Source organism: Dunckerocampus dactyliophorus, chromosome 1 (genome assembly GCF_027744805.1).
Source record: "Dunckerocampus dactyliophorus isolate RoL2022-P2 chromosome 1, RoL_Ddac_1.1, whole genome shotgun sequence".
Lineage (NCBI taxonomy): Eukaryota > Metazoa > Chordata > Actinopteri > Syngnathiformes > Syngnathidae > Dunckerocampus > Dunckerocampus dactyliophorus.
In genome coordinates, this window is record NC_072819.1 from 22,469,535 (window position 1) to 22,494,794 (window position 25,260).

At 42.0% G+C, this 25,260-nt stretch overlaps 1 protein-coding gene across 5 annotated transcripts in view; it reads left to right on the forward strand.

Moving 5' to 3' along the window:
- Positions 1–479: 479 nt before the first annotated feature.
- The window catches only part of LOC129178511 (rho guanine nucleotide exchange factor TIAM1-like), an 80,388-nt gene continuing 55,607 nt past the window's right edge, over positions 480–25,260 (forward strand). For 2 of the 5 annotated variants that reach the window (XM_054770811.1, XM_054770837.1), the window contains exon 1: positions 22,370–22,522. The gene's annotated coding sequence lies outside the window, so the exon portion shown is untranslated. Of the gene's footprint in view, positions 1,571–2,264; positions 2,349–4,932; positions 5,068–22,369; positions 22,523–25,260 lie in introns of those variants that run through there. The other 3 variants (XM_054770845.1, XM_054770820.1, XM_054770829.1) reach the window with 3 other exon arrangements.

Sequence of the window (25,260 nt, forward strand, 5' to 3'; positions counted from 1 at the left end):
AATTTAGAGAATTCTAACGTAGAAATTACAGCCATTTTTGGGGCACATTTGACATTTTGTGATCAAAGTAATTAGACATTTGTGTTGTGTGACCTTTGTCCCTGGAAATCAAGTACCGGAAGTACTTGTCAGCTAAGTGGACCAGCATTTAATGCTAACATTAGCAATGACACATGTCACCGTGCAATACTACCCAGAGCACAATCGGTTCAACTGGGCTCAATGAATGTGCAGAACGCGTCTACATCCAGTCAGCCTATTTTTCGGTAGTCACATGTTAGGCATGTGTAATCTACAACATCTGTCCCTCTGTTTTAAGGCAGCAACCAATATAGCCCCCCCCCCAAAAAAATGTTAAGATAGATTCCCAAAAATTAAGATTCATTTTTTTATCCATGTTGCAAGTGAACAATTTATAAGCAGTCTTTTCTTTGTTCCATAAATTATTTTACATTTGTTTTTTGTTTTTTTGCCACTGAAAAAGAAAAACAACTACCACAGCACATGACGTCGCAGAGGCACTGTCGTAAAAATTTGCTGAAGGAAGTGACAGTCCCCGCGCCTGCGCGGCGCCGATTGCGTTCCGGGTACGTATTGCGCAGTGAAACGCCATCCGTCGATCTATTTTACGGTAGCAATATACGTCACCCACCCACACACAAAAGCCTTAACCCTGGAGAACCCAAGAACCCTTTTCTTCTTTGGAAAATTATGAATTATACATTAAATGACTGCTATAGGTTCACTGAACACCAAAATATGTTTTTTCAATTTTAACCCTTTATTCCCTAATTTAGAATTAGGACGAAATTAGACCCTTTGGGATTTAGGGGTATCATTTCGAAAAATCAGAATAACAAAAACTGTCAATAAACTATTGACAAGAAATTGTCAGCAAAAATCAGGAAATTTACTTTCTCTGCAAGCGATTCGCATAACTTCACTACAATGTCTCCACCAACTCCCAACTGACTCTTTTTTGGCCCTTTTTGTCCATTGACACCACCTTTTCCTTGATATATGTCAAAGTCGTGCAGGAGGCCAGTGACACAACAGCGCGCCCACACTTTGAATCCCCAGGGATGTGGCTTTCCTTTGATATATTACCTTATGCCACCAAATTTACCTTGGTAAATTTGTCCCCTCCGGGGCTCCGTACCTTTGCACGGCACCATCATTTCATCAATGGATTGTTTTTGTCGAAGAGCGTTTACGTTTGTTTTACTTAACCGGATATGACGTTTACGTCTGCGCCACGTGCCTTGCGTAACCTTTACGTAGCTCCGTCTTGGTGGAGGTCATAAGGCGATCGAAACATCCGCATGCTAACGAACTCTTTTAATAATAATCAGTAATGAAACATCCCCTCAATATATTACATATATGAAGTATGGCTATTGGGCATTTATGTTCATACAGTTGAAAAATAATAACTACCACGCCACGTGACGTCGCAGAAGTGCTGTCGTAAAAAAAAATGCTATGTAGATGTCGTCCATGCGTAGAACCGATTGCGTTTCCGGGACGGATCGCGCAGTGACAGTGACAACAGCAACAATACCGCCCCCAGGTCAGTCAGAAACAACTTTAGTCATTTAAAATGAATTTACATGCATCCCTTATTCACTTGAAACAATTATTTTCTTGGTTGTGTGTGTTAATACGTTTAAATTAATAAACGTGTTTCAACTGCCTTGTGCTAAGTAAAGCCAGTTGATGGTCGCGCTGACATTTCATTCAAAGTAGATATTTTATGTATAGAAATTAAATGATCCTTTAACATTTTAATAATGACAATGTTTCACTTACTTCTCCACATTCGCCACCATCCTGACGTGCTCTACATGGCATCTTCCACCAGGTGGTGATGTCGAGCCTCCAATCCGGCATACTGCGACTATTGCTGCGTCATCGTCACAACAGCTCGATTTAATTTTTTCATTTTCATCCAAAAGTAAGCTGTTTGCTTATGGAGAGGCAGTAAGTCCACAAGCTCAAATATTGATGACAATTATTCCCTATAAATTATTAACTGTGGTTGCGCGCACACATGAAAACATTTGATGAACATCTCTCACACGCAGCTGAGCTACTAAAATATAAATAAGATTTTATGATTGGAAGGTTTCGATGCTGAAATTGGATCTGTGTTTCTTTCTGGCCTGTTATTAAAGTGAGCAGCTGTGCCCTGCCGTTGGTCGACACACTTCCTGTCATGGCTGTCTGTGTATCCTCTGACTGTCTCTCCCCCCGCTTTTTGACAGGAATTGTCTGGAATTCCATGTCGACATGTCTCTGATCTCCCTCGGTGAGAATTTTGGGCCTTATGCTGGACAGAACATACACAGGTGGGTCATAACTTGTATTAAAACGTTAAAATGAGACAAAATATGAAAGGCAACAAAAATATATTGAAATAAAAAATATGCATGGAAAGAGAACTGTAACAAAGCAAAATGTTTAATGTTACAATAAAAAATTTTTTTTTTTAGGAAAAAAGTTATGTCATGAAAATGAAGTTGTACTATTATGAGAATAAAATCCTATTTTTTCAGATGAAAAAAGGTTGTACGATTACAAAATGAATTTGTCGTTATTAATGATTTAATTTCAAAATCCCCAAACAGACCTGAACGCAACAGTGTAAGACAGTAATACCATTTGTAAAAAAAAAAAAAAAAAGAATAAAATAGACACTTCATCGTAATAAAAATAGCAAAAGATATAAAACTCCGTATATCAGCTTTATCCTCACAAAATTATGAACTTTCTCACAATATTTTGTCTTTATTCTCATGATTCTTTGGCTTTATTTTTGTAGTATTTTTTTTTTGTTTTTATTGTGGATTTGTTGCTCCAATAAAACAACATGACTTGTAATATCTTACACACAGGGGAAGAAGTAGCTTTATTAATGTGGAAAGATGCTTCCAGCTGAATGGACTGACTGACAGACAGTAAAAGCTGGTATAAATAGCCTGGGGAGCAGAGGTGATAAATAATAGAGGAAACCCGTGTTGCAAAGACAGGCCTCGTGTGTCCAGTGGATGATAAACGTGTGTAATGGAATTTTACAGTATTCCATTATTGGCTTTTAGGAATAATTCCTCTGACCCCATTTTCCACCTTGGATTGAGCAGGTGTACCTCATGAAGTCGCCAGGGAATGTTTTACTGTAAGTCTCATAGTAGACGTGCAGAAGTCCTTCAGCTGAAAGGTTTCATAAGTTCACATTTGCCGTGTGCACCTCATATTCTAGAGAGAGGGGTAAAAGTGGCGCTGCTGCCAGATATTCATCACCCACTTGCACACAGACACACACAGAGGTGGTAATGGTGTTGCATAAGGCTGGGAAAGGGCTTCTGGAATGTGTGCGTCCGCAGAGCATTAGCGAGCTGCTTTTATTGTGAAAGTTGCTGTGAAACGACTGACGAGAACCAGAGTGGTCACATTTTGAAGGGTGTCAAACTCGTCATTCTCCCTGCAGGGCAAAGTACGCCGTTTAACTGCTCCAGGTGTCATCTAGCGATTAATCATTAGGAATTTTGTCAGCCACGAGGAATTGGGTAGCTGGAGCATTCATTGATTGATGAAACGGTAGAAATACAGTATATCAGACCAGCATATAGTAGCTGCATAAACGGGCTGCCGGAATCAAAAGTACACAAAATGTTAGCATGGGCATGTTGACAAACTAACAGAACATAAACTTGGATATACTTTATAGTCAGTGTACAGCTTGTGTAGCAATTACCACTGACAATGAGTCAACACAGCCATTATTGTCTAAATATCTGGCAACACAAGGGAGTAGCAAGATAATTGTGTATTGTCTACTGTCAAGCGTGGTGGTGGTAGCGTGCATGAGTGCTGCCGGCAATGGGGAACTCTGGTTCATTGGGAGAAAGATTCCAACATGAAGCAGAGGATGATTCTCTCCCCTGGGAAACCGTTTTTCAACATAACGAGCCCAAACACACCTGCAAGATGACAAGCAACAACCTGCGCAGCTCTGCTTAATTCCATGCCCAAGAGGATTAAGGCAGTGTTACTGTATATATCAGAGATGCTCGCACTAAATATTCAGACCAAGGACACAATGTGGACTTGTTCAGTGTGAGGTGGAGGTCTGGAGACATACAGTATACTTGGCCCCTCCATCCACAGCAAGGCACTTGATCATCTTGGAGGTGTGTTTGGGCTACTTATCATGTTAGAAAACTGCCATGCAGGCCAGTTTATGCTTCACAATGTCATCGTGCATGTTTAAATATATCTTTACCCTCCACGGACCTCAGCTCCCCCAGTGGCGGTAGCATTCGTGCAGCCCTGGACTGTAAACGCTGCCGCCGCCATGCTGGACTGTAGACAAGAACCAGTTATCGTGCCTCCCGCTAGTGTTGCCAGGTATTTAGACAATAATGGCTGTGTGTAAATGTATACTCTATACAAGCTGTACACTGACTACTTTAAAGTATATCCAAGTTTACTGTTTATAGTATTTTTTCTTGCCAAGATAGAATTAAATGCTGAGGGCTGCACTCACTTTAGTCATATAGTGCAGCTAACTAACTTGAGCTCTTCACTGTCTGGCTGTCTTAAAGGGTTAGAGTTACGATCAATCAATAATTGATGATTGTTCCTTCCAATGTCCATCCCTATTAGAAACACTTGACCGTTTCTGATGTGATTTTGGAAAAACTACAAGGGCTACTTATGAGACTTAGGAGAGGTCAGGGGTGAGATGCCATCCTGTGAGACGTGTACTGCTTGCCAGACAGACTAATTACAAGGCCCCTGTGACATGACCTCTGACCTCTAAGATGTGCCTCAAGTGAAAGTGGAGCCCCCTCCTCTTAAATCTGACAGCCGATTTGTCTTTGCTCTCTTTTGTACCTCAGAAACTCTCTTTTGCCTCTAAATCCATCACAGGCGGCGTCGTCTGAACTTTGACTCACCAGCCGTTGTTGTTCTCCTTTCTGGCTTCAGCATGCTCCACCCTGACGTGCTGACCACGGGAGCAGACGCTGGCCTCACGCGACATTCCAGAGATGTTTCGGGAATCAAGTGAGTAAAATGTGTCGAGCACACGCAACTTTTAACGGAATGGTCATTAGGACGTTTGTTAAAAAGCTAATGTCTGCGTAGGCAGCAATGTAGCCACATCACTTGTTGTGAGGCAGAAGTTGCAATCTTTTGCAATCTGATAAAAAAAAAATGACATGCTCTTTTAACTCTGATTCGTCACATAGTCAGAAAAGGGCAGGGAGAGCGGCAAGTTAGACAAACAAACACACATTATGTGGCAGATTACTCAAGCATTATGAGAGTTGCAGGGCCCTCCAGAAGTATTGGAACAGTGAGGTCAATTTCTTATTTTGCTGTAGACTGAAAACATTTGGGACATATGAGAGCAGAGAGCAACATTTCAGCTTTTATTTCCAGGTCTTTATATCTGAACCCAACCATTTTTCACGTGAGCAAAAGTATTGGAACATGTGACTGACGGGTATGTTTTGTTGCCTGTGTAGACTGCATTTAGAGGTGAAAACAACATGAAAAGCAGAGTGCTGGCTACGGGTGGAAAAACAAGCAAATGTGAACAGGGTTGGGCATCTCGAGCATTGATGGGAACAGGGACTATTGTTGCGATTCTCCTGGGATCGTTCAAATGTTTTTATTTAAATTCCCTGTTTCAATGACCACTTTGCCGACCGGAAAAAATAGCCTCGAACACCAACGAAGAAGAAGCCGGCGAGCACCAACGAAGAAGAAGCGGATGAAAAGTTTGGGTTAACATCGTGAAAAAGAGCGGCTGAGTCAGTGCAACATTTACAACAATTACATCATGGTTAATGGTCACACATTCTTCATGTAGAAATAAGAGCACCTCGTCTTTGATGCACAACGTCGGGCTTCCTCTAAGCCAGGGGTCTCAAACTCAATTTCACTGGGGGCCAGTGGAGGTAGAGTCTGGGTGAGGCTGGGCCGCATCAAGTATTGGGAGTAGGGCTGGGAATCTCAGGGTACCTCACGATACGATACAATTCACAATACATCCATGTGATAACACCACTGTTAGTTCAGTGTTGGTGTTTACTTGCCCCTGTAAGTATGTAAGTAACACTGAGCTTGCCCAGATGTTGCGGGCTGCAGTTACACTACTCTTTGATGTCCAGTCGCGGGCCGCAAGATATGATTTGGTGGGGCGCAAATGGCCACTAGTTTGAGACCCCTGCTCTAAGCAATCTGGATCAGGGAAGTCAAACAATAAATGACGTCTGTCTCATGCCAATGTAACCCATGATTTGAGGATGCTAGCTGATGTGGAAGTTCGGTGTAATTAAAGGACGGGGGCTATGGCAAGGCACAGTCCGTATTAGTTAGCAACAGCAAGACAGTCAGCCTTCTCAACTCACACAACACACTTCCGGCCTTCAAAATAAGAGCGCTCCCGTTTACTTGTGTTAACAAAATAAGGGTGTCATAAAAAATAGCTTACACCAACATCGAGTCAGCAAACAAAGTATACTGGTTTTCAAAAGTATACCTTTTTTGTGAGGAATTTGCGTAATGTCCCTCACCTCTGGGTGCAAAGTGCAGGTTTGGATTGCACTATTTAAATTGAATAATGAATCATGGCAAGCTATACCACCCTCTGTTCATCCTGAATTATGTTGCATTTTTGACTCATTTTTGTACTCATTGATCATTTATTCTTAAGTATGTCAGCATTAATAATCATTCATACCAGATTGACTTACAAAAAACAACGTGAATCTAGTTCCAGGTATTTATCCAGGTACCCTATCCAGGTATTTATTTCACAGTCGCACTGGTTGAATTTTTGGCTAAAAAGTTACTGAATCCATTTAAATATAACTGAATCGTTTCGTATTCATATCATTCTAAATGAACCAATATCGTCCTTGAATTGTATCGGCAGCCACGAATCGTGATATGAATCGAATCGTTTTTCAAACGAATCCTTGCACCCCTAGTTAGGCCTGTGTTTTGTTGGGAAGTGTCTACGTCCACAGTGTCCAACACAGCCAGAAATATGTCCTCTCAGTGAATGATCATCTCATGAGGTTCAGACGACTCCTTATGATCCATTTAATCTGTAAATAACAATACATAAAGAATAAATATTAGTGTTGAGCTCACGTCGACAACACAAGCTAACTGACTATACTGTTATGGCATGCAACAAACAAAATAGTGAATATTTGATATCATGTTCCTTCATTCCACTTGTTTACTGTTTCCTCCATTTTGCCACACATCCTTCATTAATGAGCTCGTACTTTGGTGCAGCAGTGAGTTGAGCTGGTCATAAGGCTTGTTGGTACAGTAATACAGTGGTTGGACCCACTGTGAGTGTTTTTCATCTTCTTGTAATATTGCTTAAGTTTCTCCAGCTTTTCACCAATTTGTTTGGACGTGTATCCTACGTTTAGATCCAGAAGCGTGTCGGCTATTTTTACACAGACTCGGTTGTTTTTAATCACCGTCTTAAGTCTCGCTAAATATATTTCTCTGTCAATACGTTAGAAAAGAGTCCGTCCACTTCTCGTAGATTTGCATATCGACATGAAGCTTGTGGAAATGAACATTGAAAAGTTTGGTTTAAAGATGGCCCCGGAGTAGAAACACAACAGGTGTGTTCAACCAAACAGCGTTCATCAGCACAGCTTGCCTCTCCATAGTTCCGGGAACTTCCATAAAAGTACCCAGTGGCTATGAGGAGCTTTTTTTTTACCCAGGAAAGTTTTGGTGAAAAGTTCCTTGTAAAGTTCCTACGGCGAAAAAATGCCTCACTGCAGAGATGCGCATCCGTTGCGCATTTACCGGGAATGCGCCTCCTTACGCAAAGTGGGGCTTTGTGGGGCCCTACACACAGCACGTGTTCTGCGTGTCGGCAAAGGTGGCTCTGTTGTACTTAATACTTCTCACCTAAAAGAAAAAAATACCAAGCCTTTTTCAGCACAGCACCATCTTCTGGTTGCGTTTCACAAACGCAAAATTGTTATTTTCTCCATCATTCTGATCCGCTTCTGTAGCCAGCGTCTTTGTTCCCGTGGGTCATCTCTCTGGCTTTTCCCTGCAGAGTTCCGTTATGTAAATGGATTCCCGCCTCCTCCTTCTCCTTACTCGCATGTTTCCAAAGCAAATATTTAGCCAGCAGTTGTTACACAAAGGAGGAAGCAGCGAGGAAAATGAAGACAGGAAGTCGTGATCACGTTAGTGTTTGCACATTATTTTATCAGCCATTTCTCTCATGAGTGCAGGTTTCCATTTTTGAAGCTCCTGACGTGCGCGTGTGACATGTGATACTGCAGTGTCAAGTGTTCTGTTTGGTTGTCATCCTTCTTTCCAGTGTGGAACCCCCTTGGATACCGTACACATCACCGTAGTTTGAGAAAATGCAGCGGTGAATGTGGAGCCACGTGTGGGAACAAATATAGAGCAGAAATGGACATAGAAAAGGGTATTTTGAATGGTGAGTTTAGCTTCAAAGCCCTGGCAGATGGCTCTCTCCACAAGACTAAAATTATTTGTATCTATTGTCACTGTGAGTTGAGTTGTCACGGAGTACGTCAACTACCAGAGAGATGTAACAAGGTACTGGAGCATTGCCGGTATTTTTTATTGTCATTTATACAGTGGTACCTTGGCATATGAGTGTCCCAACTAACCAGTGTTTTTTTAGATGCGAGTCGTCTCTTGGATGATTTTTTTTGCTTTGAACTGAGAGCTAAAATTTGGGTTACCAGCTATTTGGGGGCTTGTGTCAGTTTACCATAACTAAAGATGAGAATGGATCTAAATAGCATTAGCAGCATGTCAGCTAGTAGGCCTGTCACGATAAACAAATTTTGCTGGTCAATAATTGTGCTGTAAATTATCGACGATAATCGATATATATATTTTTTTAGACCATAATATCATTAAGTTTATCATTCAATGATCACTGTGTCATGTCACATTTGAGCCACTAGATGGTATTCAAGTGTAGTGTATCTGGGAGAGTCACAGAAGACGCCTACTACAGCACTTACGAATCACGGGGTGTCACCGCTTCACATACCCTGGGTATCGCGAGCTCGCGCCACCCCTATATACATTCACTTTGACGATCAAACGCCCCAGCAAGTGCAACCGCCGGGACGAATGCCCCACAGCACATCCACATTGGAACTGTGGCATTTGGCTTAGAATCACTTTTGTGCTTGCCATTCATATTAGTGTTTGCTTGCTAACTGCTAGCTAGCACTCAGTGTATTCAATCACTACGTAGCTAGCCTCTGCCTCCACTTACAGTGACAAAGACACTGAATAGCTGACAGGAGTCAAAATTATCGACCTCGTTTTTTTAATCGTTGATTAATCATTTTATCCATTATCGTGACAGGCCTGCTAGCTAGTCTCCGGGAAAGATTTTCAACATATCAGCAAAACATACTTGCATTTATCATATTTATTATATACTGTGTAAAACTAAGACAGGAACAACATCAAATTAAAAGCACTAAATGAATACAGACCCATCATCCACCAGTACGAGCCTGGACTTTGTTTTTCAGAGAGGTGCATCAACACATTAGCACTCAGTAAGGTCATCAAATCTTACCTTTATGCATTCCCACATAGTTTCAGCATTTGGGATCTAATATGAGGTGAAAGAAAAGGGGAAAAAATACAGTATAGTAGTCTATCTGTGCAGCGTGGGAGAACGTTCAAGGGGAACGTGGGAGAACGGTCCTTGAACGATGCGTTCAAGGACTGTTGAACAAAGTGGGACAGTTGCCGCTTATAGTAATTGTGCAAAAACTGGGGTATTTCTAACTCTATATTATTTTTTTAATGAAATAATGGCCTTTTTTATATCCCTTTACATAAAATTTGATGTAGTTATTTACAAATTTGTCTTCTTATTATTTTAGTTTTTTTTTCTTATTTTTATCATTGCCTGGCCCGGTGGTTGTGGACTTACAGCATGCTTGGGGATATGATGAATTAAAAAATGATTTATACATTTTAAAATACTGTAAGAATACCACTTTAATAGAATTGGCTTTGTTATTTTATCATGGAAGATTAATGTCTACATCAACAAATGTAACCGTTGAATCGCGTCGCATCATTCTGTTTTTAAAATATATAGTTTTTTAATCATATCTCGACCCGTGTGTTGATCTGCGATTAATTGCGATTAATTATGAGTTTGCTATGGACAAAATGTGATTAATCAGGATTAAATACAGTGGTGTGAAAAAATGTTTGCCCCCTGATTTCTTATTTTTTCATGTTTGTCACACTTAATGTTTCAGCTCATCAAACAAATTTAAATATTAGTCAACTGACAACACAAGCGACAATACAACTGAACACAAAATGCAGTTTTTAAATGAAACTTTTTATTATTAAGGGAGAAACAAAATCAGAAAAACTACATGGCTCTGTGTGAAAAAGTGATTGCCCCGCTGTTAAAACATAACTTGCAGTTTATCACACCCGAGTTCAAGTGGAAAAGGTTATAAAGCCATTTCTAAAGCTTTCTAAAGCTAAAAATTAGCCCAGGAGCGCAGCGACAACTCATCCAAGAGGTCACAAAAGACCCCATGGCAACATCCAAAGAACTGCATTCCTCACTTTCCTCAGTTAAGGTCAGTGTTCATGACTCCATCATAAGAAAGACACTGGGCAAAAATGACCTGCATGGCAGAGTTCCAAGACGAAAACCACTGCTGAACAAAAAGAACATTAAGGCTCATCTCAATTTTGCCAGAAAACACGTTGATGATCCCCAAGACCTTTGGGAAAATACTCTGTGGTTTGACGAGACAAAAGTCAAACGTTTTGGAAGGTGTGTGTCCCATTACATCTAAAAGTAACACTGTATTTTAGAAAAAGAACATCATACCAACAGTAAACTATGGTGGTGATAGTGTGATGGTCGGGGGCTGTTTTGCTGCTTCAGGACCTGAAGACTTGCTGTGATAAATGGAACCATGAATCCTGCTGTCTACCAAAAAATGTGAAAAAAAATGAGAATGTCCGGCCATCTGTTTGTGACCTCAAGCTGAAACCAACTTGGGTTGAAGAATGATCCAAAATGGTTGACAATGATCCAAAACACACCAGCAAGTCCACCTCTGAATGGGTGAAGAAAAACAAAATGAAGACTTTGGAGTGGCCTAGTCCAAGTCCTGACCTGAATCCTATTGAGATGCTGTGGCATGACCTTAAAAAGGCGCTTCATGCTGGAAAACCCTCCAATGTGGCTGAATTACAACAATTCTGCAAAGATGAGTGCGCCAAAATTCCCCCACAGCGCTGTAAGAGACTCATTGCAAGTTATCACAAACGCTTGATTGCAGTTGTTGCTGCTAAGGGTGGCCCAACCACTTATTAGCTTTAGGGGGCAATCACTTTATCACACAGGGACATGTAGGTTTTTCTCCCTTAATAATAAAACGTTTCATTTACAAAATGCATTTTGTGTTCAGTTGTGTTGTCATGGACTAATATTTACATTTGTTTGATGATCTGAAACATTTAAGTGTGACAAACATGCAAAGAAATAAGAAATCAGGAAGGCGATAAACACTTTTTCACACCACTGTATTTGAATTGATTGACAGCTAAAATTTAAATACGTTCACACAAGGCCTCACTAATCTAAACATACGACTCCCCTTCATTTCGTCTGTTATCTTTGTTGATGTGCCTTTTCAACAAATGACTATTATGCTCTTATAGTCAGCGCCACCTGTCGCATTGGCATGAATTGGTATTTTTATGCCAGCAGATTGTTTGAAACCAATTTTTATTTAATTAAAATTAAAAAAACAAGTATGCATGAAATCAAATGTATTATTATTATTATTTTTTTTGTTCTAATAACATGTTTTTATAATTTGTAGTTTGTATTTTTTTTAAAAACACAAAAACAAAGCCTGATGATCAAGAGATGATAAGTTTACGATGTGAGTGAATGCCCACATGGGTGTGTGTTCGAGTGCCTAAGCAGTAATCGTCCTGTTGGTCTTCATCATCATACATCTCCCGGGAGTACTCCACCACCTCAGAGGTTTAACCCACCCCCCGCCTTCCTTTTCCCACACTTCACCTCGCCGCCCGTCACCGCCGTCAACTTGCAGCATTTTCAAATATTTAAGTACACCAATAATTTCATCACAGTCCAGTACTCACATTTGCATAGCGGCCACAGTCAGCACTTCCTGCCTGGACGCAACAAGAGACACGAAGCGTGTCCTATTTGTCTCTAACGTGACGCGAATATGAGATGGCTTCACGTTCATACTGCCAGCGATGCGATGAGACACAACTGGGCGATGAAAAAGGTCCAGTTTGTGTTTCTGCCGTCTGACCCGGAAAGAACCGGAATAGTCGTATTGCCTGGACGAGCATGAGGAGAATTGTATTCATTTTACAGCTACATTTTGATGGACGTGCATTCAGCTGCTGACATTGTGGATCTACGTCTAATATGACGCCTCTATTCCTGCCCTGTTCTATAATAAATTAATAATAGAAGTTTGTGCATTTCCTGGGAAAAAAAACCCTGCATAATGGCAACAAAGTCGTTAGTCATTTTAAGGTCTATTTTTACACTGATTGTGGATTCATTGATAAAAACACATAACAAGCTTCTGTTCCTTAGCAACAACAAAGTTATGGGAAAAAAGTTGGCATTTAAAGATACCTTTTTGTTGTTTTTATGTTCATTTGTTATTTTGTTTATTTTTATGCCGCTAACATCTTTACTTGGAACATAGCCAAACACATTAATGCAGTAAACTGTTTTTAATTTCTCCTGGGAAGTCTTAAAAAGTCCCATAACACGTGCCTTGTACCCTTACACATTAGACCACAGGTGTCCAAAGTGCCGCCCAAGGGCCAGATTTTGCCTACAGCACATTTTTTTTATTGTCCCTCAGTGTATTGTAAGAACAAAATGAATTCATTATTAATGATCTATATTATTCGATATTACACTGATTTCCTTGTCACCTCTAACAAAAAGCTTAGATGTTTTGTTCAGATAGCCTATCAAAGTTGACCTACATTGGATTGTTTTTAGCATCTTTAATGCACAAAGTGCATTCAAGAAAAAAAGTTTCAATTCATCTTCAATATAGCAGCTCCATAGGCTCCAGCTTACCTGTGACTCTAATGTGGACAAGCGGTATTGAAAATTGATGGATGGATGGATGGATGTAGCAGCTCCTGCTAGTAGCGCTTGGTTGTGTGTGCGTTGCGTATGTTGCCGCCATTCAGGGTCTACGGTTTATATGTCAAGCATTGTGTGTGTAAGTGTGTTAGCTAGGCTGCATGTGTAATGCACAGCTTGTGACGAGGTCAGGAGGTTGCAGCGTGTGTGTGTAGGTGTGTGTGTGTGAGTGAGTGCATTAGAGCACCCATACAGCTGTATCTGTGTCATCTAAGTGGTCTAAGCCCAGACAGTGTCCTCCATTCCTGCTTTCCTCCCATACTCACATCCAGTACAGTAAACGCTGCGCTGTCACTTCTTGTTATCATCCTTATAAAGCAAATGTGCCAGAAAGTGGAGCGATTAGGAAAAAGACAGGAAAACACTAATTGAGCGTGAAAACAAACGAGATTTACACTCATCCCGCCCCCTTTCATGTCCCCGTATCTTTACTGTATGTGTACAGTAAAGTCATCATTGGCGCTCAGTTAAATATGCATTTTTTGGACTAATAATCAACTAAACAGTGATCATTTATTAATTCATTCATTTTTCAAAACCCGCGTGAGTAGAGTGAGGGAGTGATTGGAACCGCGATGGCGCAAGGGATGACTGTAATATGAATTACAGTCAAACGAGATATTTTTTGTGTCATGTGTTGCAGGATGCAAACTTTACATCACACTCACAAATGGCAGATACATGCCACACGGCAGACATGTTGGATTTGCCAGCGCACACGTGTGCTGTGTGAAGGAAAAAGGCAGGGGCACACGACACTGCACACAAGGTTCTCTGCCGGCTGCAATAGTACGAGCCTCAGGTGATCATTTTTTGTGATTGGCATCGATCGGCATGTGCCGATCACATGCTTTTCCACAGAAATCGGCCGATCGATCGGCGCATCCCTAATTTCCGTGTGTATAGTACAGCGGCCCTTGTTTTACAACGTTCCATGATACTCCCATAAATTATTACTGTACAAAAAACGTCTCTACACCAAGGACGGACGTCTGTTTTCTGTTATGCCTCTCAAGCATGAGGTGGACAATTGTGATGAAGAGAAAAGGAATGTGATGTGAAATTAGAGAGAAAGTGGAGACATGCCAATCAACATCGGTTGCATGACCAGTCCAAGCTGCTGAAATGCTGCTCCCGTCATTAAGTATAAAAAGTGTGTTCTTAAAAATGTGTAAGGACTTGCTCCTATGAAATAGGCCGTGATAATGAAGCAGTGTAGTTGTCTCATCATTGAGACTTCTTCGTCCCAGTAAGACTGTCCCTCCCGCTCTTGCAACATCTCTTCCAGTGTGCAAGACAAGTATGGAGTTCTTTTTTTTATATATATTTCATTTTCATTCAATTCTTGTGTTTAATTTAATAACTTAATCTTCCAGTTTACACCAAATCTCGATTTACATCACAATCATAAGAACAGAACTTGTACGTAGACCGAGGACCACCTGTATACTAAAGTTCTAGTAAACACTACAACTTTTTTCTTGTAAAAGTACGACTTAATCTCATCAGATTATAATCTACATGGCCCTGTGTGAAAAAGTGATTGCCTCCCTGTTAAAACGTAACTTGTGGTTTATCACACCCGAGTTCAAGTGGAAGGTTATACAGCCATTTCTAAAGCTTTCTAAAGCTAAAAATTAGCCCAGGAGCGCAGCGACAACTCATCCAAGAGGTCACAAAAGACCCCACAACACCCGAGTTCAAATGGAAAAGGTTATAAAGAAATTTCTAAAGCTTTCTAAAGCTAAAAATTAGCCCAGGAGCGCAGTGACAACTCATCCAAGAGGTCACAAAAGACCCCACAACCACATCCAAAGAACTGCATTGCTCACTTGCCTTAGTTAAGGTCAGTGTTCAAGACTCCACCATAAGAAAGAAAGACACTGGGCAAAAATGGCCTGCATGGCAGAGTTCCAAGATGAAAACCACTGCTCAACAAAAAGAACATTAAGGCTCATCTCAATTTTGCCAGAAAACATCTTGATGATCCCCAAGTTCTTTGGGAAATACCTTGTGGTTTGATGAGACAAAAGTCGAACTTTTTGGAAGGTGTGTGTCCCATTACATCGGGGTGTAAAAGTAACGCTGCATTTTAGAAAAAGAACGTCACACCAACAGTAAAATATGGTGGTGGTAGTGTGATGGTCGGGGGCTGTTTTGCTGCTTCAGGACCTGGAAGACTTGCTGAACCATGAATTCTGCTGTCTACCAAAAAATCCTGAAGGAGAATGTCCGGCCATCTGTTGGTTACCTCAAGCTGAAACCAACTTGGGTTGAAGAATGATCCAAAATGACATTTGTCTGTAATAATCCTTCTTTTTAAAAATATTATAACTTTACTATAAGAGTATAAATATTATGTTTCTTTCCACTGTGGCTGTAAAGGTCCTTTGTTGTGTGCATGTGTGTATTTGACCTCTCCACATGCACTTTGCTTACATGTGATTATGTGTGTGCAGCATTATAGTGCTGTAAAAAGTACACACTTCGTGCTGGTGTTACATTACGACCAGCTTGCCTGCTGAGGGCAAGTTTATGCGCAAGCTTTCACTTTTATTTTGGTGTCTGTGAGTCAGTTGTTATCTCCTTTGTCTTTGTTCATCAATGCTTCTCATGTATTGAAATCAAGGGTTACGCAAATGTGTTTTTCACGTCTCTGTTTGTCCTGTGCTTGTCTGATTGCAGCGTTCCTAGTTAGTAAAAAGGCCTTTAAATGAGGTAAGCAGGTCCTCATGAATATTCACAAGTCGCTGGAGGCTGCAGACGCGTTGTACGACCTTGAGCTTAAAAGAACGCGCCGGTGTGTTTGAATAATGTTTGCAAAAAAAGACCAGCTGCTGCATTTCATTATGTAATTTTAATTGTCCATTTGAGGGGGAAAAAAACAATAAAAACGGAGTGATTTATAAGTTCATGCTATTCATTTACAATCTATGCAAGCAAGTTTGTTTCTGTCCATAGCTTGACTCAATTTCTATAGCATATTTCATTAGCTACAGAGAGTAGTGCGTCCCTGGGACCAACAGGGTGGTGAATTGAGAGGGTCCCTGGAAAATTCAATGGGTCCCCAATAAAAAAAAAAAGTTTATATTTCTGATATTGTTTTTCTTAAATTGTAGTGTTAAACTCCTTTGATGGTGCTACAGTATAATGTTTTTTATAATTAACGGGTATGTTCATTTATGTTCAAAATGTATCTAAACAGATAAACTTCCAAATGTGAAAAGTTGACAGATACAATGCAATATACAGGCAGTGTTGAGGTACTATCAATAGGCTGGTCTGTCGTAGTGGAAGCAGAAAATCCAGATGCAATAGTCTGCTAGCCAGCAACAGCTTTTATCTTTTACTTGGGCGGCATTTTTGCATTCTCCTTTCCCTGCTTACTCGAGAAAAACACGTAATATTTACAGTATCTTGCCTTATTTTGATGATTTAAATCATTACCGAAACTTCTTTCCTCGGCGCATTGATTTGACATTCGTAGGAGCTAACGCTACTTCCGTCAACAACAGCAGCATACAACCCTTACAATGTACGCTTCCATTGAGACGGCGGTGTCTTTCAGCACAAGACTTGTGCTCCAGTCCTCAGGTAAAAAATGCCGACGGCAAACAAGCATTTTGTTGAGTCTTCATAGCGAAATTGAGAGCCAGTAGTATCCACTCTTTTGCCTGTCCCGGTGCAGTGGCTTGAGGCGTTGTGAGTGACGCTGAGACTAGCGAGGCGTTTTGTTATTCCGCCGGATAAATGGAGTTAGTTTTTCTGTTAGCTGCTACAATAACAATATCGCTGTAACTTGGTTCATATACAAGGTCAGTTATGTTAATGGAAGACTTGGCGTTTATTTGAGTTTTGGTTTTTTTTAGGGCTTTATCGTCAAAATAGGTAGCCATGATGTACAATGTTACCTGGCTCATGCTAACATTGTGGATGGTGGGCAAAATTCCAAAAAAAGTACAGTTTTCCTTTAAGAGCTGATATCTAGCCATTTCCATGGTTTTCTTGATAATAACCCAAATCACTTACGTTCTTATATCAATAGCTATGGCATTGTACTGCCAAGTAAAGTAAAGTAAACTCTTATGAGCTATTTTTGTTGTCATCGTGATGTCTGTCTGTCCTAATAAATGTACCTTTACTTGTAGCAGGCATTCCAATGAACAAGAAATTTACAAAACAAGAGTGGTTTAATCATTTATTATTCACCATTTATTGTCAAAAATGTAGAAAATATCAATAGCAGAAGCTGTTGTAAAAAAAAAAAAAAAAAAAAATGCAAGCGACTCATACGCAGAACGGATTGTATTTCCGGTACGGATCAATTAGTGACATCCGCCTCCAGAGTGTGTTTTTTATTCATTACAGCACGACCCGTCAACGTTAAATCACCATCGACAGGAATAAGAACAGCCTTGAGAAGTGGAGACATGGATTTACAGTATTTACTATGACGTTCGTATCTTTAATTGTTCAAATTGAAATTTTCGGTAACTGGCTAGTTTTTTACAGGGGATCTCATCTGCACTCAGCAGATAAAAGAGGCTTGAAGCAGCGCTTATCAGGTCTGCTGACAACAAGGATTCTTTTGGTTGTTACTATTATGATTTTAAACACAAATTGTTGTTCACAATTTATAATTTTACATGAGGAAAAAATGAGATGCGTCCCATAGTGAGTTTATTGCGGGTTTTTTTCAGATTTCGTTGCATCAGGGACGCAGGATACGGACCGACCAACATCACTGAGATGGTGACAAGGCTATACAGTATGAGTGTTTTCCCATTCAACCACCTCTCACCCGCTAAGACACGGTCGCCATATCTGCTCAGCGTCACTCACCTCTACAACGCCTTATTGAATCACGGCTCATATGTGGTAGAACGTGCTCGTAAATCCACATCGCCATGTATTTTATGTTAGCGTGGGTACAGCATGAAGAGCTAACAGATTGATGTAACACCGACCCCCTGTGCTGGCAGAACTAGTAAATGTTTCATCTTCATTCACAGGCTCATTGGCTCGCATCACTCAGAACACATGGCTCCCGGGGGGTCGTTGTGCTGGTAGACAGTGACTGTGAATGACTCAGCGGCTTTGACTAGCCTCCATGTTTGTCTTCATGTAAAGTCTCTGACCCTGCTTTCAACTGGGAAAACATGCTATAATTTTAGCAGCTTTGTAGCCTTATCATTCTAAACAAACCAGTCTCAAAGTGCACATTTTTGTAAATGGCAGTGATGCCAACTGTCCCGATTTTGCCAAGAGTTTTTAGGAAATCAGAACATCTGGACATTACCAATAAAAACAGGGCACGCTGCACCATCATGCTACCGTAAATTGTGAAGTAGATTGGCAATAAACTACAACAACAACTTTTTTCAAGCAGATAGTAATAACTTCCTGCGTCTCAAGATCGATAGCGATAGTGGTACCCGCTAACTTTTTAGATTTATTATTTGTTAAATTTAGATTTAACTGTGGTTTTTGCACACCTGGAGGTAAAATCGACTTCAACAAAGTGGATTTGACAAACTGTACCTGGAGATTTGTCCTTACCAAATATCGTGACAAAAATAGCAGCGACTCGGAAGTACTTCTAAACTTCCTCGGTGCTGTGCCACCACAGGAAACGTGTGCATGACAAATGTTTGATTCAGCCGCAATGTTGTTTTTGGACTTTAATGAAAAATACACACGGGCGACGTCACTCCTACTCCATGCTTTACACGTTAGCACATGCTGTTATTGTGATCACGATCAGGTGCAGGCCAGTATTATCCAATACTGTTTTTTTTGCTGATATCGGCCCGATATCCAATATCAATATCAGATCGGGACACCCCTACCAATAATGTTTGATGTTTTGAGGCTTAATGTTTTTTTCCCTCATCGTGGAATGTTTGCAGAGCATTTGGCGAAATGTGTTTCGCTGCAACGGGGAGATGTCCCACACGATTGACGCCATGTTTGTTTACAAGTGAGCTCAAGGGAATTTACAACAGGCCGTTTGCAGCACGTCACAGAAAAGGAACGCTTGATTTGCTCACGCTAACTCACTTCCAGCACTCTACGGGTAATCTTGCCTCCATGGAGCCATTTTTAAAAAAATTGGTCATCAGAGTTATTTTTTTATGTTATCAGATTTATCGGTATGATGCCATCATATTTATTGTGCACCCCTAGAAAAATTCTTTCATGCAGAGTCCGTATGTAGTGCAATCTGTCATAATTTGGCGTTCCTGTGTTATTGTGCGGGACCGTGCAGCATGCCGCTACTCCTGTCAGCTGGTAACACCTGACACCTGCCCACATCCAGGCAGCTGCATCACCAAGAATGAGTGCATGAGTGTATTTCTCTGTCACCAAGCTGCATTAGAATGCATAGTGGTGTTCCACGCTAATGGAAAATATAAGTTGGCCAGACAGGGATTAGCTGACATGACCCCCAGCGGTAAGAATTGCGACCACTAGCCCCTGTGCGGTAAGAGACCGGAAGCCCGGCAGAGCCTGTGTGTGTTAGTTACATACATGCGCGTTTGATACATTATTCATTAAATGTACTCGCTTGGTTGCTGATTAGGATTTTATCTGGCAAAGCTGGGTTGGCGAAGGAATGGGGCGACCTCATTGTGCATCTTTTTTTGTTGATACAGTATGTTTCACTGTGACGTGTTTGGCAGGAGGCATGAAATGGGAATCCACATCTCATTCTGAACACTGAGATAAAGTCTGATTGCTACCGGAAGGCGGAGTGAGTGGCACTGGCAGGCCGGCTCAGGTGTGTCGGGAAGCAAAAATACGGCATCATGCCGGTGTCCGTGCTTGCATAACATCCCCCACCTGTGCCTTGAGTTGCAGCACGCCAACACTGCCATTAATCCACTAAGTGCTTCCACTCCTCTATAATTGCATTACAAGCCAATAACGCCGTGTTTGGGTAGCACTGTGGGAACGGGTCATCTAAGCCCCGCTTCATCCTGCTGGATGGCTTATTTCCTGTCCTAGTCGGACCCCCGCCGGGGCAAAGATGCAAGGCGTATGCGCGACATCCTTTCTCACAAAAACATCCTTAGAATAATATTGCGAGATGATGCTTGTGTTGGAGCAAAGTGTGGCTTCGTGGCCGCCCTGGCCCTGCCTTCCCACGCCAAGCCCGCGTCGGCTCCTTTTTGTCCTTTGTGGGCGGATGTGTTGCCTTCCCTTCCCTTTGTGCGGCCATGTTTGCTCCCTCTTAATGGTCCATAGCGCGCTATGCGGCATCTTTGTGTCAGAGAGAATAAAGATCAGCATGATGTTACGTAATCACTGTTTGTCTCAGACACACAACTAACATCTTGACCTGAAAAGTCTCTTTACAAAACTACAGCATCACTCAGTAGAGCGCAGACCTCCTCCAAAGTTGAACAAAAGTGAGAAATAAATTGTCTTAGTGTTCACTTATCTGTCTGTATGCCACTTCCTGGTCCATGGTTGACCATTTTTGACCTTTTTTCTTTTTTTACCTTGTTTTTTGCGTGACTTGACGACGCTTTGAAATGTCACGTAACCAGAGCCACGTTTCCACCAAGCGTTCCAGCCTGGTTCAGCATGCCATGAAAGAGTTTACATAAATAGCACAGTGACGTCATATCAAGGCCACACAGTGTAAGTCAGGGGTGTCCAAACTTTCTACCGAGGGCCGCATACTGAAAAATGAAAAGATGCAGCGGGCCACTTTGATATTTTTATAAATTCTGTTGTTGTCAAGGCGTCAGTCAATACAACACAGTCAACAGTAGGGGACATGGTTTTTGTCTTCCATGACCATTTACTGTCCACCAATCAATACACTGTGTTATGCTCTGCCCTGTCAGGTACCCAACAGCTGCAATCGGGTTGGTACCAAAAAGCGGTATAGAGTGGATTCCCGCACATTTGCCATTCACGACCTCACCAATTTGTGGATTTTTGGTCAGAAAAATTGTTTTTTGATTTAAATTTGTTCCACGTACAAAACATATCTCATTCACCTTAAGTCGGTAATATTTTATAAATACGTGATAATACAGGTAAAATACAGCATTCAGTTAAAAAAGCCCACAATTTATACATGTTGATGCTTTTATACTTTCATCCATCCGTTTTCTATGTTGCTTATCCTCACTAGGGTCGCGGGGGTATGCTGGAGCCTATCCCAGCTGACTTTGGGCGAGAGGCGGAGAACACCCTGGACTGGTCACCAGCCAATCGCAGGGCACATATAGACAAACAACCATTCACACTCACATTCATACCTATGGACAATTTAGAGTCTCCAATTAACCGATACTTCACTGAGAACTTTTTTCTTCAAGGGTTCAGATTTTACACTTTGTTCAGCGGCCCTTGAACGCACCGTAGTTGCTGTGACTCAGATTCCGTGTGTTCTATTGATCATCTATCTTTCATTAGTGGTGAGTGCCTGATAATGTGTTGAGGTGTGTGAGGCTTATTTGAGACTTAAACCTGGATTGTGTTGCGAGTGAACAATGACAGTTGAAGAGAGAAGGGGATGGTTCTGGAGCTGAATGTAATGTAATAATTACAACACTCACTTTTATCGCAAATGTTGATCGAAATCGGAGGAGAACATTAACGCCAGGCTAGCAAGACGTTTTGGAGGGGTGGGAAGAGCGAGCCATGAGTCAAAAATAGAAATTTTGGTGGGCGTATCAATTACTCACAGGTTTTTGTCATTCACTGGTGATCCAGGAATGTAACTACGTAACCTTACTGTAGATCAGTTAATTATCACAATTGACACTGTACTACTTGTTCAAAAGGGGGCTGTACGGTGTTCATTCATGCACAACTGTGCACGTGTTGGCACATGCCTCTGCTTGCTACACTATGTGTGTGTGTGTGTGTGTGTGCGTGCGTGTGTGTGTGAGTGCCTTTGTTGTGTTGCACTTGAGGCCAATGAGGAGCAATTAAAGGGAGCACCGGGACATGTGAAGGCTTGGAGGCCACATGCTGACTGTCCACTGGCTTTCTGTAGTGGGAGAGATGGAGGGAGGGTGAGTGAGAATGAAAGGAGGAGTGTGTAAGAGGGCGGGCTCTAGCAGTCACACACACACATGCACACACCCTCTCCACACAGCGCTCAGTCTGGTTTGGGTGTGCAGGGAGACAGCATGTGTGAGCATGTGTGTGGGATGTGTCGCTAATGCACGGATTCTCCTGTATCACTCCTGCAGAGGACCTGTGCCGCCTGAAACACCAGGAGCTCACACTAGCAAGGTACTGACGCACGCTTCCTTTTTTTTTAAAGAGCTTTTTAAGGGATTTAGCCGAGTGGCGTGATGCACTCACTTTGGATCCCTGTCAGTGTGTGTGTGTGATCTGTGAAGGCATGAGCGGGCACTCGTTTATTTATTTACACGCATGAGAAAAGTCTCTCTGCTCAGTCTGCCGTGCTGACAGAGTTTATCAATCATTCATGTACAAAGTGGGACACACACACACACACACACATCATAACTGATGTTCTCGTCATTGTGGTGTCCTCTCCAAGACCAAACATAGTCATACACTGCGCGTGTTTTTGTTTTAGCACATTAAGTAGAAAGTGAGAGGAGTAGAGAGAGTCAATAAAGACACGAGGCTGCTTTGTGAGGCTTGCACTGTGCAAACATCCACTGAGGGACGGCAAACACAAGACAAGGAGAAAGCGGTCCGTGGACACCTGCAGACAGTCACTGGAAGGTTAAGACAGTTTGCAGACATTTAGTAGTGCACGCTTTCTCCCTCCTCATGTGTGTGGTATTTGAGAGGAGGCGTGTGCATGTGACCAGGTGACCAGGGGCCAAAGGGCACCCATCTGTTCTAGAAAAGAGCAACAAAAAGTCCAAAAGGTGTCAAGCAGCCTGCAGTATCTTCAGCGCGTGTCCACATTTGAAACATGGCTGTTGCGCGTCAGTAAGTCATAGTACTCGCACAGCATACTCTGTGCTTTCTGCGCATTTCCACTGAGACGTGCTTATCTTTCGGTCGCACACTAACTTTACTATCAGCCACAAACACAAAATGTCTGTTCCTAGTTGCTTTGCGAACGCTACAAAGTTGACAATCAGTGGCGCCTTTTTGAAAGAGGTGAGCCGTGAACGGATTTATAGCGGCAGATAAAACTGGTGTTTGTGTGCGTGTGTGCGTGTCCTCGCTCATACTTTGTTTTCCAAATTGACAAAGACTGAACTGCAGCCCGTGGCTGTGAAACAGAGGGAAAACCATTATCTCATGCACTGTGATTATCTACGGGTTCGTGTGCGTGTAACACAACCATGTGCTTTGTGTGCGTACAGTAAGCTAATATAGAGAGAGTGTGTGTGTGTGTGTGTGCATAAAGGGGGATGGGACACAGTGCGGCAAGCCCTGTGGGTGTGTATCTGTGTGTGTGCGCGTATGTGTATTGTGTGTGTGTGTGACCCACTTTGATCCTCTGCCCTGGTGCCAAGTCACCTATATTTGTGCATTTAATAAATACAGAAGGTGAACTTTTTAATGTTGACTTTAGAGGATGATGCATTCAGGTACTTAATATGTTACTATACTCATCTTTAATCTTCCTATGATCACCTTTAGGAAGCTTCTCTGTTTGAATTCTATACAGTAACTGTGAGTGATTTGTTCTCGTAAAATGATTCATTAGCAGTCGTGGGCTAATGATGTTGATGTAGAGAGCCCCTCACGACATATTGTCACATGATATAGCCGAGGCGGTGGACCTATAAACCTTGAAAAGTGTCATATTGATGGAGGAAACAATGGAGGAGGAAAATTGGCCCCGGCTCTCTTCCACCTTCTCAGTTTAATTTCTGCTGTTATGCAAATACCAGGCTTCCTTAATGCCGCCCCGTGTACTTCTCCCTACATGCAATCAGCAGTGCTTGTGCTGTGTGTCATCGATATGTTTGACAATCAGTACTGCCATGTTCCAGCTTCCCAAAGCATTAACAGCTCTTATTCTAACTTGTCCTCCATGTCCCAATATTTTAGTCCGTGCAGGTTGTGAGGCCACATGGATTTTGGCGTGCGTTCGTTTGCGATGTCGCCGGTCTGGTTGTGCAGGTTGTCGTTCTCCTGCATACATGACTTGATGACATAAGGACGGAGATTCTGCATTCTCTCATTCAGGCCTGGGACTTCCCTGAACGACGCGTGCCCCTGTTCATTTCCTACCCTTTTGTCTGTTTTGTATATCTGCTGATGAGTTTGGAGTTGTTCCCATCCTTCCTTCCTTTGCTTCCTCCCTGGGTCTCCATTTTTTTTTTTGCTGTCCTTCTCCTCTTCATCTCTTCATTCCTCCCCCCTCAGCGTGACAGCCCCGCCATGCCCGCACATTATCTTTAATCAGCGTTGCGTTCCAGCCCACACGTGGATTGGAACTGCCAGCTGATACACTTGTTTCTGTGTGTGTGTGTGTGTGTGTGTGTGTGTGTCTGCGTGTGTGCATTCCTCCACTTGTCACTCAGACCCTTTCATCTTTGGAGGTTAATTTGCATCGGTTATGAATATTGTGAATATGGTATAGTGTGTTTACATGCACCAAGAGAGGAACCTGTTAACTATGTCTCCTCTTTCTGCCTCTTGCCGTGGTAAAGACTGTACAGTGGCACACTCTTGCCTGCTGACCTGGAAGTGATGAGAGGAGATGGGCACTGGGGCCGTCTCCAAAGGCCGTGCACGTTGGCGTGCATGAGCAAATGAATGATAAAAACTCAAAAACCGCAGTGTTGGGTTTCTCTACTTGGGCTATTGTTTGATACGGCCTTGTAGTTTGGCTTTTAGGCACGCAAGTATTTGTATGTGTGTGTGTGTGTGTAGGGTCATGCTGCCTTTAAACGCACCCCAACCAACCACCCATCCACCTCCCCTCAGGCCCACACTCAGTGTCAGTGTCACATTGAGCTTGTGCAGGTCACTAATGCACTGAGATGCGAGGCTCTATTCATTGTAGTAATGAGTGCTACTTGTGCGTG